This window comes from Synchiropus splendidus, chromosome 7, assembly GCF_027744825.2.
Source record: "Synchiropus splendidus isolate RoL2022-P1 chromosome 7, RoL_Sspl_1.0, whole genome shotgun sequence".
NCBI lineage: Eukaryota > Metazoa > Chordata > Actinopteri > Syngnathiformes > Callionymidae > Synchiropus > Synchiropus splendidus.
In genome coordinates this window covers 23,186,623-23,200,087 of record NC_071340.1, presented here as the reverse complement: position 1 = coordinate 23,200,087, position 13,465 = coordinate 23,186,623, and positions in this window count along the sequence as shown.

Below are 13,465 nucleotides of genomic sequence, written 5' to 3'. Positions count from 1 at the left end.
AAAGAATAATAATGTTTTTATGAAATAATATAAATACATATAATATAATAAAAAAAGTAATAATGTGTTTATGAAGCAAGTTGAGGTGAAGAATGCTAAGGATTTGTCTGGACTACAATAAAATCACGCAAAAGAGAAGTGATTAAATCCAAACAGTTGTTTAAAGTAAGTAAATAAATAAACAAATCATGATATATTTTGCCATATTGCCCGCCTCTTTGTGGTCACATTTGAAACAAATACATTTTCTGCAATTTGTTTTTGCAAATGGCATGTGAAAATATCAACCGAGTGTCAGGAGCTACAGTGTAAATGGGGATTTTCTGTTGAAGTTTAAGCACAAGTGCGTTTGGCCAAAGTTCCTCTGGTGGTGTGCCTCTAGATTTTTTAAGCAAGGGTGTCGTGGCTTGAAAAACACTGTTGTACAGTACATACTTCCCTGCCTCTCTCACTTCATAAACAATAATACTGCAACAATTCCATACCTAATTCGCTTGTAATGCATCGCCAGCATTAGTGGACTGTAACGTCACAGAGAGAGAGAGACAGTGGGCGCGTGCGACCTCTGTGGCCACAGTGAAGCATCAATATAAGTGGCCAGATACTTCTTCCTTAAGAACGACCAGGGTGTCTGTAATAGAAATAGCAAATGAGTCCTTAATGCAGGACTAATCTCAGCAAACCCCCATCTATCCCCCGCCAGTGCATTATTAATGGGCAGTGTGGAGGCCGGTGAGCTCTGGGGCCTCTCCTCGCTAATGCATCCATTCCTCATTGTTAGATGTCTGATGAGGAAGAGGAACGCGCACACACACGCGCGCGCACACACACACGCACACACACACACACACACACACACACACACACACACACACACACACACACACACACACACACACACACACACACACACACACACACACACACACACACACACACACAGCTTATATTCTTCAGGGAAATTATTATATTTTTAGCTGGCCTTCACTGGTGAACACTGAATCCTTCAGCAGATCCTGGGATAAGGTCACGGCGGCAAATTGGAGAGGCGCTTACAGACTCCCACACCCACACTGTGGATCTACGCTTCCTCCCTGGATCAGAAATGACTTGTGGCACCCAACATCAAACCAGGAATTCAATGGAATGATGAGAAAATAAGCCTAAACATGTGGGGGCAGCACTCTCTCTCCGGCCCGGGCTAATCGCGGAAGGATGTCGTCCTAACCGAGTGTGAAAGGCTGTGTCTAATTACTGCAACATGAATCAGGCATTAGCATGTTATTACAAGGTGAACTGATGAGGAGGCGAGCCACAAACTGAGCACGCTGCACTGGGCCGCGCCCGCCACAAGGGGTCGGGCTCGCTCTTCCAGAGAATCGTCGCTTCCAAGGGCAGCCATGTTGGTCTGGTCAGAGCTGAGGGTGGAAATGAGGGAGACATATTTTACCTCGGATCTACGTGAGGAGCCACACAAAGAGAACCAAGTCAATCCGATCCTTGGTGGAGAAGTCTGATGTAATGAAGACTGGCCGGATGCAGATTGTCCTCCAGATTATCCCACCGCACCGATGCAACGATCAGCCTCACGGAAGTTTGAGATTACCGCCGCAGTCTGTGCTATTGATTTTGTGGTTTCGGTTTAAAGCCACCGTGGAATGCATTCTTCCGTTCCAATCGATGACTCTATTTATACGGTACAGACGGTGGAAAAGTAACGCTGCACCGCGTGACTCGCAAAAACGCTTTAAAAAGAGGCGAAAAAAAGATAGAATTGATTTTCAATTCTTGAAACTTGATGGTGCGTCCTCTGCATTGTGATGAAGCAGGACCTATTTGTCAGCGAGGCACGGTTCGTACAACCAAAGAATGAACGTTCCATTGAGCAACAATGAACTTACTGCAGGTGGAATTCTTTCAGACACAAACAATCCTCTGCCTTATTTGCCACAGCCAGGGCCTGTTCTCCAGCACAAGCCACAACTGAAGCCGACTGTTTATAAAGAGGAACAAAGCTGAACCACTGTTGAGCGGTGTTCCGGACATGTGCATCCAAAAACAAACCCGGTGAGCATCACCTCACACCCTGCAGAGCCCAGGGTGAGCCGGGGCCAATCCTCTGGGAAACTCTCTCAGGCTGGTCTGGTATTTAACTCCCCTCCATGAAGGTGTATTTTCGGAACCTCTTCAAGACGTTGGGTGAGGCAGCGTGACCAGTGAAATAGCTAACTAGCTACAACCATCTTGACCATAAACACCTCAGGAAGGAATTACAGAAGCTTAGCTTGAAAGTGTAAACTATCTATAGAGAAAATATAAATATAAATATATGGCAACAACAGTGTTAGGGAGACCAGACTGTGTCGGGAAACAGAGGCAACGGCCGAGAGGCCAGGAGGAGGTCAACCATTACAGTTCACAGATGCCGCATGAATAGGATAACTGTGACTCGGGAGGATAGCTAGACTAGCTGTGGCGCCCCCTGGTGGGGAATGCTGAAAGACAAAGCGTCTCAAGGTTGAATGGTCTAGTCGAGTGTGCCCCACTGACTGTTCGTCTTTGGCGACTGCCAATACAGCAGATGGGTGGAAGGTGGTGTGGTAGTCAAGAGCACACCAGCCGAGACCAAGACATCATTGAGACTGGAGAGTATCGAGACCAAGACCGGAGCAGTGTATTTGGAGGTCGACACTGACAGTCATCAGATACCTCATTGGTGTTTGGGTATGCTAATGTTTAGTTGCAACAAAACACCCACTGTGGGTCAGTTTGAGACCCCAGAAAAATGTCAAAGAAAAAAACACGACAAAGATGAACACAAAGTCAGAATCCTACTGTTTTTGAATGTTTTCAAATGATGACAGTTTTGTCTGTCTGTTGACCAGTCTCAAACAGAAATCCTGCCCAGTCCGGGTTCAAAAATCCATTCAAGACCAGACCCCAAAAAAGTGGTCTTGAGACCAAGACCAATCTGGAGTATCACAACACCATGGCAAACCCTAAGCCATGGTGAATATGTGTGGTGAACATGACATGCCACTACATCCATGTCGATTTAAAGTAAATCCCCAGGATTCTTTTCTTTCTCCGCAATTTATTGTTATTATATATCGTGAAATGGGTTAATAAGTTGTGAAACCATTTTTACAAATCCTGCCATTTTAGCTGGGGAGGATTGTGGGATATACAAGTGCTAAATTATTTTGGCAAAAACACGTTTGTTTTAAATTTTTTATGCTTCAAATGATTGAGGAACTTAGGGAGCCACTTAGGGGACATGACAACAACAACAACAACAACAGAAGTTTGGCGAAATCTCGCAAAAATGTATTGTGAGATCTCGCAATACTGTGACATTCTGGATTGATGCTACTGTTCCTTTAAGAACAGTAGCAGGGTGGAGCGAGATGCTGCGCTGGGGGTGAGAAAGGGCTCCGTTTTTTGGGAGTTGTTGAGGACAGCGAGGAGCTGCAATTGTCTCTGTTTTCTGGAGACCACTACAAAGTGTTTGAGTGAAATAAAAGCTGTTCAAATGTATTGATTCTGCTGCGAGAAGTAGAGGAGATTCAAAACCATGCTTGCGACAAAGCACGGACTGTATGTCCTCATATTGTAATCCAGTTTTGAAATAACATTCAATGATGCTTTCCCACAGACGCTGACTTGCCATTGTTATGGTTGAATGGATCCGGATGTAGTTACGACGTCACTTCAAAGTAGTGCGAGATCTCGCAATACTTTACGTGAGATCTCGCACTACAATTCTTGCGAGATCTCGCAAAATTATTGCAAAGCTTCTTTGTTTTTTTGCTCATGTCCCCTTAGGGGCTCCGTATGAACTGAAAAAAGCAAAACTCGCTGCCTCCATTTTACTGAAAGACAGTTCTTCTGACCAGCTGAGGCTCGGCCAAATGAAAATTGCTAACAGGGGACGGACCGAATGACTAAACAGCTGGATTTCGTAACGGACCGCTGCAGCTCTGACTGGCTTTTGAGAAGTAAAGGTCATTCCTCGTGGCGGGTCGGTCCGGTGTCCCGGTTTGGTTTCCAGCAGAATTGTCGGAAAAGTCTCATCAGAATTCCGGCAGGGAAGAGGAAGCGGCGGCTCATGAGCGGCTCTGCCAAAGGCGCTCATTTGTCAGAGATGCATGGAGATCACAGGCCGACAAATCTCCCACGTCTCCCTCACCGTCGAGCTCTTTGCCTGCATATCAAAGACAAAAGAACAGAGCCCGAGAGCAGAGCAGCCCTTGCATTCCACCATATTCCGCCATGAAACCCCCCCGAGCTTGGCCTTTGAAAAGCCCTATTAGCCTGGGTGAGGGAGATTACAAGCAAATAAAATGACCTGCATTGTGATATTTGATTTCATAATAGCCCCGGAATTATAATTACACCCCTCTCGCTTGCTGGCCGCAGACAAAGCGGCGGGAAATGGGCAGGTTGTGTCTGCTAAGAGAATGGCGCATTATCGGAGCAGTTTCAGCAGATGCCTTAATGGCGGACGAAGAATACGGGCGCAATCAGCAGAGACAACTGGATTTAATGATGCGGAAGACAGAGCTTTATTGAGCGGCTCTGTTTTGTGCAGTCATGAGCAATCGTTCAAAAGACTGACCCCGGGGTCAGTTCCTCCGCACCATGTCGTGCCTTCAACCTGTCTGTCTTTCAGTAGCAGAATCAGCTCTATTGCCATGGTCAGTGGGGGTGTCACCCGCTGGGAAAGAGCTTTCAGTCATGAAGAAAAACATGATAATGATTATAGGATGAAATAAAAATAAATGTACGAAAGGGTGGTGAGGCCAGCAATGTTGCGTGGTTTGGAAAAGACAGGAGGCAGAGCTGGAGGTAGCAGAGAAGAAGATGCTGAGCTTCTCTCTGGGAGTGAGCAGGATGATGATAGGATCAGAGGCACAGCACATGTGCTCAGGTGTTTAGGAGACCAAGTCAGAGAGGCTGGATGGAGATGGTTTGGACATGTACAGAGGAGAGAGAGCCAGGACATTGGTAGGAAGACGTTGAGGTTGGAAGTGCCAGGCAGAAGGTGGAGAGGAAGTACAAAGAGGAGATTGATGGAGGTGGTGAAGGAGGACATGAGGTTTGTAGGTTTGAGAGAAGAGGAAGCAGAGGACAGGGTGAGATGGAGGAGGATGATCTGCTGTGGCCACCCCTGAAGGGAGAAGTCCAAAGGAAAAGAAGAAGGAGGAGGAGGAGGAGAAGAAGGAGAAGAAGTAGGAGGACGAGAAGAAGGAGGAGGGGGAGGAGGAGGAGGAGAAGGAGAAGGAGGAGGAGAAGAAAAAAGTAGGAGGAGGAGAAGAAGGAGAAGAAAAAGGAGAAGGAGGAGGAGAAGAAGAAGGAGGAGAATGAGGAGGAGAAGGAGAAGGAGAAGAAGAAGTAGGAGGAGGAGAAGAAGAAGGAGGAGGAGAAGTAGAAGATGTTGAGGTTGGAACTGCCAGGCAGAAGGTGGAGAGGAAGGCCAAAGAGGAGATTGATGGAGGTGGTGAAGGAGGACATGAGGTTTGTAGGTTTGAGAGAAGAGGAAGCAGAGGACAGGGTGAGATGGAGGAGGATGATCCGCTGTGGCCACCACTGAAGGGAGAAGCTGAAAGATAAAATAAAATAAAATAAAATAAAAAACAACAAGGCCTGATCACAAATTCCTCAGTCTGAAGAAGAAGAAGCTCTTCCTGTGACGGGAGGTTCTTCCCAAGGGAAGAGGGACAAACAGTCCATGACCAGGGTGAGAAGGGTCAGCTCTGATCCGACCTGCACCGCTCTTGGACTGAGGGCTTACACCTTCCATCTTCAACCAACAAGCGGCGGCAGAAAGATAAGGCACATTCCTGGGCAGGAGAAGGGCCCGTCTGATAGCAGCACTTGTTGTTCAGATGTGTTAAATAGCTGGCCTTCAACAGAGCCAGCAGCCAGCGAGCCACGCTGCAGCCCAGTGAGTGAGAGGGGCCAGATGGCTGAGGCTGGTGCAGCCCTCCTGCTCTCCTGCGTCACGCAGGCGCGAGCAGGTCCCTGGCTGCAGTGGGGCCGCCGCAGAAAGCCAATGGAATCACAAGTGTTTCCCTTTGTTGACTCCCTGTAATAGATGCCGCTTGCAAATGCATGGCTGACTAATAACATCAGCGCTCATCAGCACCGAGTATTAATGTACTGCTCCGGAGGAGCTTATTGCAATGAGCTCCGGCGAGATGAACTGTGGGGTGTTGGGCTGACGTGGAGGGAAGCGAGGCGGACACGCCATGTGAGGCCAGACACACACTTCTGTGGCTTCCTGCTGTTCATGAGTCAAGTCCTGCTGGTAACTACTGCTGATGGGTGGATGAGGCTTCATGAAACAGCACTGCAGGGCTGATACACCTGTGGGAAATGTGCAATTGACCTAGTGAGCATGTCTTTGGGAGGAAACCGGAGAAAACCCACAAGCACACAGGGAGAACATGCCAACTCCATGCAGACAGGTGGTTCCACCCCAGCATTGAACCCACAACCTGCTACCCACTAGGCCAGCTACTACAGCAGACAGCGCCATCTGGTGGCCTCTGAAAATCAGGACACTGTTTCCAGGAACCTCTCAACCCTTCAGTACTGTGTCATGAAACCTCAACTACCCATCGCTAGGAAATACATTCAGCTCGATGAGACATTCTGTGAAGCAAAGACTGATGCTGCGGGTCAAAAATAGTAGCATTCTTCATCATTGGCTTGTGCATAAACTGTGCTAACATCAGTCCTGCCACAAACCCAGAATGCACTGCAACAGTGACAGCGGTTGTATATGTTTATGTTCAATACAAGTAAGACTTACGACCTGCTTACGTCCACCTGTACTTATTTTTTTTTATTCAACGTCTGGCGCCGCAGCACGTAGCAGCCCGGCATCACGTACGACAGTTACAGCAGCACAGTATCCCAGCATCTCACTCTCACGCAGAGATATACCACTAACTGCTGTAGCACCTATAACCCTCGCGTCGACTGTTTTGAAAGGCATTCGACTTACGTCCAATCCGACTTACGACCAGTTGGTCGGAACCGATCCCGGTCGTAAGTCGGATGTTACTTGTGTAAGTTCGCCAGTTTGGTGGGTGCCTGCATTACACTCCTCCGCTAAAAATAGCGGTTTGTAAAGGTACAATATCAAGGTACAGATCAGCTCCGCCTTACCCACAGTGTGCGCTTGATTTCCCATCAGCTATTTGCCTGTTGAGCATGGCGACTTCCTGCCCCACAACATTCTTCACAAACATCATCGACTTTGCTTCACGTTGTTTGGCGCAGGTGCTATTTGAGTTGCTGTGAAAGAAGGCAGCTACCATGACATTGAATAGTGAAAAAGCACTTAAGTCTCTTGTTCTATATCGGTTCATCATGGCAGCACTGGAGAGACGAGCGCTGCTGCACCTCTTGACCCTGTTTAGCGGAAGGAAGCTTTACAGTCAATCATCTGCCGTGTTGGCCTTGAACAAAAGTGAATAATGACCAGGGTCGTGAGTCTGTATTCAACCATAAACCTGTGGATCCGCAGAAGCAGACAAGCATTTTGACTACGCTCCAAGACCTCCAGAGGCCTGTGTTGACTAATCTGCAAACAATCCGCTCCGTAAACCCTGTCGCAAGTGGATCAACAAACCCCTTAAGCTGTGACATTAACAAATACAACAAGATAAGATAGGCTTTGTTGTCCCAGTGCATGAAACCCCTGCTCCGATAAAAGATAGCGGCCGGTCAAAGCATGTTCGCCGCTAGGCAAATTTACAAAGAAGCGCCGCAGACAGGCAAAGTCAGGCATGGAATGCTGAGACGCCGCTTGTATCGTGACTATGTTTTGCTAGGATTTTACCACCGTGTTAAAAGTCAACAGCATTTGATATTTCCGTGCACAAGAGCTGTGACACTAAAGTCCCAAACCAGACTGTCACATGACAGCTGCTTCAACTACATCAGCGAGACCTGAACATCAGGTGTGTATGTTCTGGTTCAGATCTCTCGATAAACAAATGGTATGACACACCAAATGTGAAAAGGTGTCACCGGTTCTGAGCTCCTTTGGGAAGGATTCCTGCTTTTCAGGGCACACAGTTGCTCAACAGCAACAAAAGCAGCCAAAAAGGCCCCAAAGCTTCATGAGGGTTTAAGCCAGAGGTGGGAAGTTCAATTCCCTAAAGGGCCACATTATAAACTACGGCTGTTATGAGGGGCCATCATGCCAAAAATAATGGTGGCGATGACTACGAAATGTAAGGGAAAAACAATCTTTAGTAACAAAGATGAAATGAAACATAAAAGGTTCAATGGAAGGAAGGATATTAAGAAGTGTAAATATGGCATAAACCCCATAAAAAAATCTTTTTATATTTTACAAACTATGGACCAAACATCGAAGATGAACAGGCAATTATTTCAATATATATTTTGATTTTTCTTTCAATGGATTTTGAGATAAATACTAAAACGACAAACAAAAATGTAGTCATAAATGTGTTGTATTTACTGTTTACTAGCACTGGCTAAAACGGAAATAGGATTTTTTTTTAAATGACAGAAAATGACAACTTACTGTATCAGTAGTATAGTTTTAGTCTGACCTCATGAGGGCCGCAAAAAAACAGGCAAAGGGCCGCATATGGCCCCTGGGCCTTACTTTGCCCATGTCTGGTTTCAGGTTCTATTTCCTTCTTCAGTTTTTTCAGTTTTCACTTTGGTTTTCTCCCTGTCTGGAAACTAAGTCTGCTGATCATTTGAACTGCACATTACAGCTGATAAAACATCTGAACTCCACCGAGTCAAAGCAAACCATCACCGTTATTCATTGAATCACCTCTGGCTACACCTCGTGGTGGCCTTCTTGGCTGAACGCGCAGGTGGTCCTGGTCAAGCTCTTGGCTCGGGAACACTGAGCGCAGTGTTGTGTTGAACCCCGTGTTTCCAGGGAAGCTGTGGAAGTGTTTCTTCTGGGAGGTGTCGCTCATATATCGGCAGTAAAAACAATATCCATGTCACTTTAATCATTTTTAAATCCTCGCACACCGACACCCGGAGCCGGAGACTGCACCCTTGCCAGCACCGGTCTGAATAAAACCAAAAAAAAAACACTTGAATCTGCCCACGCCACCGGAGGGGATGGACCTCATCGTAATTCTCATTCTGAGGCTTGGAAAAACTTCCTGGTCGACGGGCGCCAAGCGGGTGTGAGGCGCTCCCAGTGATGAGCCAGGGAACGCTCCGCTAACTGAGCTCTGGAGGAATACGGTCACGGCGAGATCCATATTCAAACAAACTTCAGTCTTGGCCCGTGCACACAAGCCATGTTGTCACCAGCTGGCAGCGCCTCTCCGCAGCGCTTCAAATACTGAGCCACTTTTCATTCACGTCTCCGCGGGTAATGCTGCGCGCAGGCGCTGCCAAGTTGCGCGGGCCATGTATGGATGGCCTCCATTTGCCTTTCAAACTCCTTCTAAGTACGTGAGAGGCTCCTTTAACAGCCCTCCCTTTTCTCTCTGTCGTCTGGTGCCCATGCATTTAAAAGCCAGGCGGCGCTGCGCCACCCTGAGAGACGCTCCCAGCTGCATAAACGTTATCCATTTTTTATGGTTTGTGTGTGTAATACGGTCAATGTGGGGGGATTGTGGTGTTTCACTGAAGGCTGGAAAACTCAAAATTGAATCAAAGTGGAAACTTATTTTGGCTGCGGGACATTCTGGACCTCCTTCTTTTCCCTTCCATCCCACAGCGTCTTGCGATCTTCATCTGGGAGTGATTAATAGCGTCTCCGCTATCCTGGGCTCCGCCACCATAACAACAGTTTGAGTCGACGTGAATATGCTGAGGATGTTTTATGAGACACTAACAGACTCATCTGCAAAGCTGGTGAAACTGGACTCCTTGGAGAAACTGGACTCCTTGGGTTGAAACTGGACTCCTTGGAGAAACTGGACTCCTTGGGGTGAAACTGGACTCCTTGGAGAAACTGGACTCCTTGGGGTGAAACTGGACTCCTTGGAGAAACTGGACTCCTTGGGGTGAAACTGGACTCCTTGGAGAAACTGGACTCCTTGGGCTGAAACTGGACTCCTTGGGGTGAAACTGGACTCCTTGGAGAAACTGGACTCTTTGGGGTGAAACTGGACTCCTTGGAGAAACTGGACTCCTTGGGGTGAAACTGGACTCCTTGGGGTGAAACTGGACTCCTTGGAGAAACTGGACTCCTTGGAGAAACTGGACTCCTTGGGGTGAAACTGGACTCCTTGGGGTGAAACTGGACTCCTTGGAGAAACTGGACTCTTTGGGGTGAAACTGGACTCCTTGGAGAAACTGGACTCCTTGGGGTGAAACTGGACTCCTTGGAGACGGTTATGGACTGAAGGATGCTCCTGAAACTAAGGAGCATCCTGGACAACATCACCCACCCCCTCCACCAGCTCCAGGTCCAATACAGAAGCACATGGACCATTAGACTCAAGACGCGACCCATCTCAAAGACTGAGCGCCACAGGAGCTCCTTTCTTCCTGTGGCAATAAAACTCTACAATTAATCCCTGAAAAAACTACAGTGAAGAATTCTTTGTTGTTGTGGGGCCATCATGGCAAAATAAAGGTTAGCGATGACTACGAAATATGAAGGAAAAAAATCTTGAGTGACAAAGAGAAATGAACCATAAAAAGTTCAATGGAAGGAAGGATATATTAAGAAGTGTAAACATGGCATGAACAGTATAAAAAAATCATTTGACATATTACAAACTATGGACCAAACATCGAAGATGAAAAGGCAAGGAAGGAATTTTGAAGAAAATGCTAAAATGACAAACAAAAATGTAGTCGGGAATGTGTTGTATTGACTGTTGAACTAGCACTGTCTAAAACAGGATTAAAAAATGACAGAAAAAGACAACTTACTGTATCAGTAGCATAGTTTTAATCTGACCTCACGAGGGCCGCAAAAACACAGGCAAAGGGCCGCCACACACGGCCTGAAAAAACTACAGTGAAGGATTCTTTGGCACGTTTTTCTGTTCTCGAACTGCATTTTCTTGCACATTGTATCGCTTTTTCGCACTTTATAATATTATTTCTTTTTAATTTATTGTGATATGTTGTGTACAGAGCATGTTACGAACACAATTTCCCTTGGGATGAATCGAGTTTTCTGATCCTGATTTTCTGATACGTGTCATAGGTCCAGAGGTGCGAAGACATTAGACACACTTTGTCACCAGGGTCTGGAATTCACACCTTTTAGTTGTTTCCAAGTCAGCTACTTGACTGCTGACGGTCTGCCTTCTGTCAGCTGCCACTCTGTTGACATTCGCAGCTAAAAAAAGACGGTAACTCGGGAGGATATATGCTGCTGGCCATTTTAGGTGCGGGCTACAAAGAGCGCCGGGGCAGGGATCCACTGCCAAAGCCCTCGACTCGCTGCCTCAGCTCTCGGTTCAGATATAGTTTAGTGGTTTCCTAACCCCCACGGAGAGATGGGCATGAACTCCGAGCCAAGCCCAGTCTCCCAAATCGCCAGGCTCAGAGGAGGCCAGGGCAATCCAAACACTCGTCTCATTACCAATCTCCATTTCAAAACAGCCTTCAAATGGGAACTAATGCATTAGCTCTTGCTGGGGGGAGGAAGTCTGGGGAGCCACTACAGTGCAGAAGCAAAACCACTTTCATACATGTTTTATCAGCGGGGAAGAGAGAACAAGAGCTTGGCCCTTGCCATTCACTGGTCGCCCATCTTATTAGCCTGGCATTGTGTTATTAGCCGCCATTGTGCTCCATAAAAGCCCCTCAGGCCCGCCGCACCGAAGCCGGGCCCAGCTCTCTGCCAAGGGCTTTTTTAGACCATGAAAATCCGATCCCAAAGCTACGCATTGAGGTTCCTCAAAGATAAACAAAGCGGATTAGAGGGACAATAAAACAATGTCGTACCTCCGATGCCGCTGCATCCTATAATTTGGGTTTAAAGTGGAGAAGTGTGGAAAAAAAAAAACCCCCACCATTCTGTCAGGGTTACAATTTTCCATCAGATGGGAAATTCAATTCCAGTTATACAGAGCACAGGAGGGGAACAATGAAAGAAAAATCATGGGAAGAATGGCAGAAGAAGAGCCGACAATTGCAGACGCGGTAATAACCCGTCTTAGGTTGGAGACGCCCGGCAACGTGTCAATTGATTCTCATCTGATGATGGACTGTGTGCTGAAATAAATTGACCTTGCCAGGCGATGAGTGAAATTGATGGAGCTTTTCATCTCCAGAGAGCTGTTCCACACTCGGTCATAAAAGGAATAGAGCATAGGACACAGTGATTGAAGCTGGAGGGGGGGAGGGTGGCGAGGCGTGTGTTTGCTTCCGCTAAAGCCGACTTGGTAAATGATAGATATCGGAGTTGTCCAGGCTGTAAAGCACCTGTTGCTGACTGGCGGATCAGACCTGAAAGCACATACACTCTGAACCCTCGGACAGATGCTCCCCGTCTGCGGGATATGTCTCCATTACCAGGAGCCTAAACTGATAGTGATCGTGATTGAAGTCTTGTCTACACGGCGCCCCATCCTGGTTAGCAGTCTTTTCAAGGAGACTTAAAAACCCGGCTGGAGTGTGTGGAAAACAGGCCAGACATTGATTCTCAATAACATCCCCTAATGACCCGGCCGCGGCTTGATCCACGCTGTCATTACGTGCTGATACCACAAGATAGAATTGGTGGGTCTCCTGGCGCACAGCGGCGGGATGAGCGGTCGGGGCATTATCGGGATGAATCGGCCGCCTTCAGACAGGCGGCGAGGTCTTGTCAATAAAAGGACGGGGCGCCTTGGGTCTCGCTGCAGTCCACTCCAGAGCGCCTTCCGGCCTCATTAGAAGAGCAGATGAGAGCTGAGCGGGAGGAGAGGAGGCGCACGAGGAGCCTCTCCTCCACCACCCCATAGCCTTGCTCCTCTTAATGAGTCCGGACCGCGGGTCAATATGCCACTGGGCTGCCAGTCGATACCGGTTACCTGCAACACAAACACTGAAAATCGGCTTTCATACAGAATCAATGTCCTATTAGTTCCTCCCTGGATTGTCACGGCCCAATCTCATTGATCGGCACTGAAGGGCCGGCATGCTGTGGATGACAGATATTAGGGGGAGATGATCTGATGGCTCTGCCTGGAACCAAATCTTCGGCCCGTACAATTGGTAAGTAATAGCTTGATATCGGATGAGTAAACACTGTAAGTGCTGAGAGTGGAGGAACACTCACGCTATTGGCAGAAGCATCTGCTTCTAGATTCGAGAGATAAAATTTGGTTCACTGGCAAATTTGAGCGCTACAACACAGGGCTACAATTGTTTTCTTTTGGTCAGAATATACATATATATATATATATATGTATATATATATATATATATATGTATATATATGTATAGCACATGAAAGCAGCTTCTGATACATAGGAATAACTAAGCTAGCTAA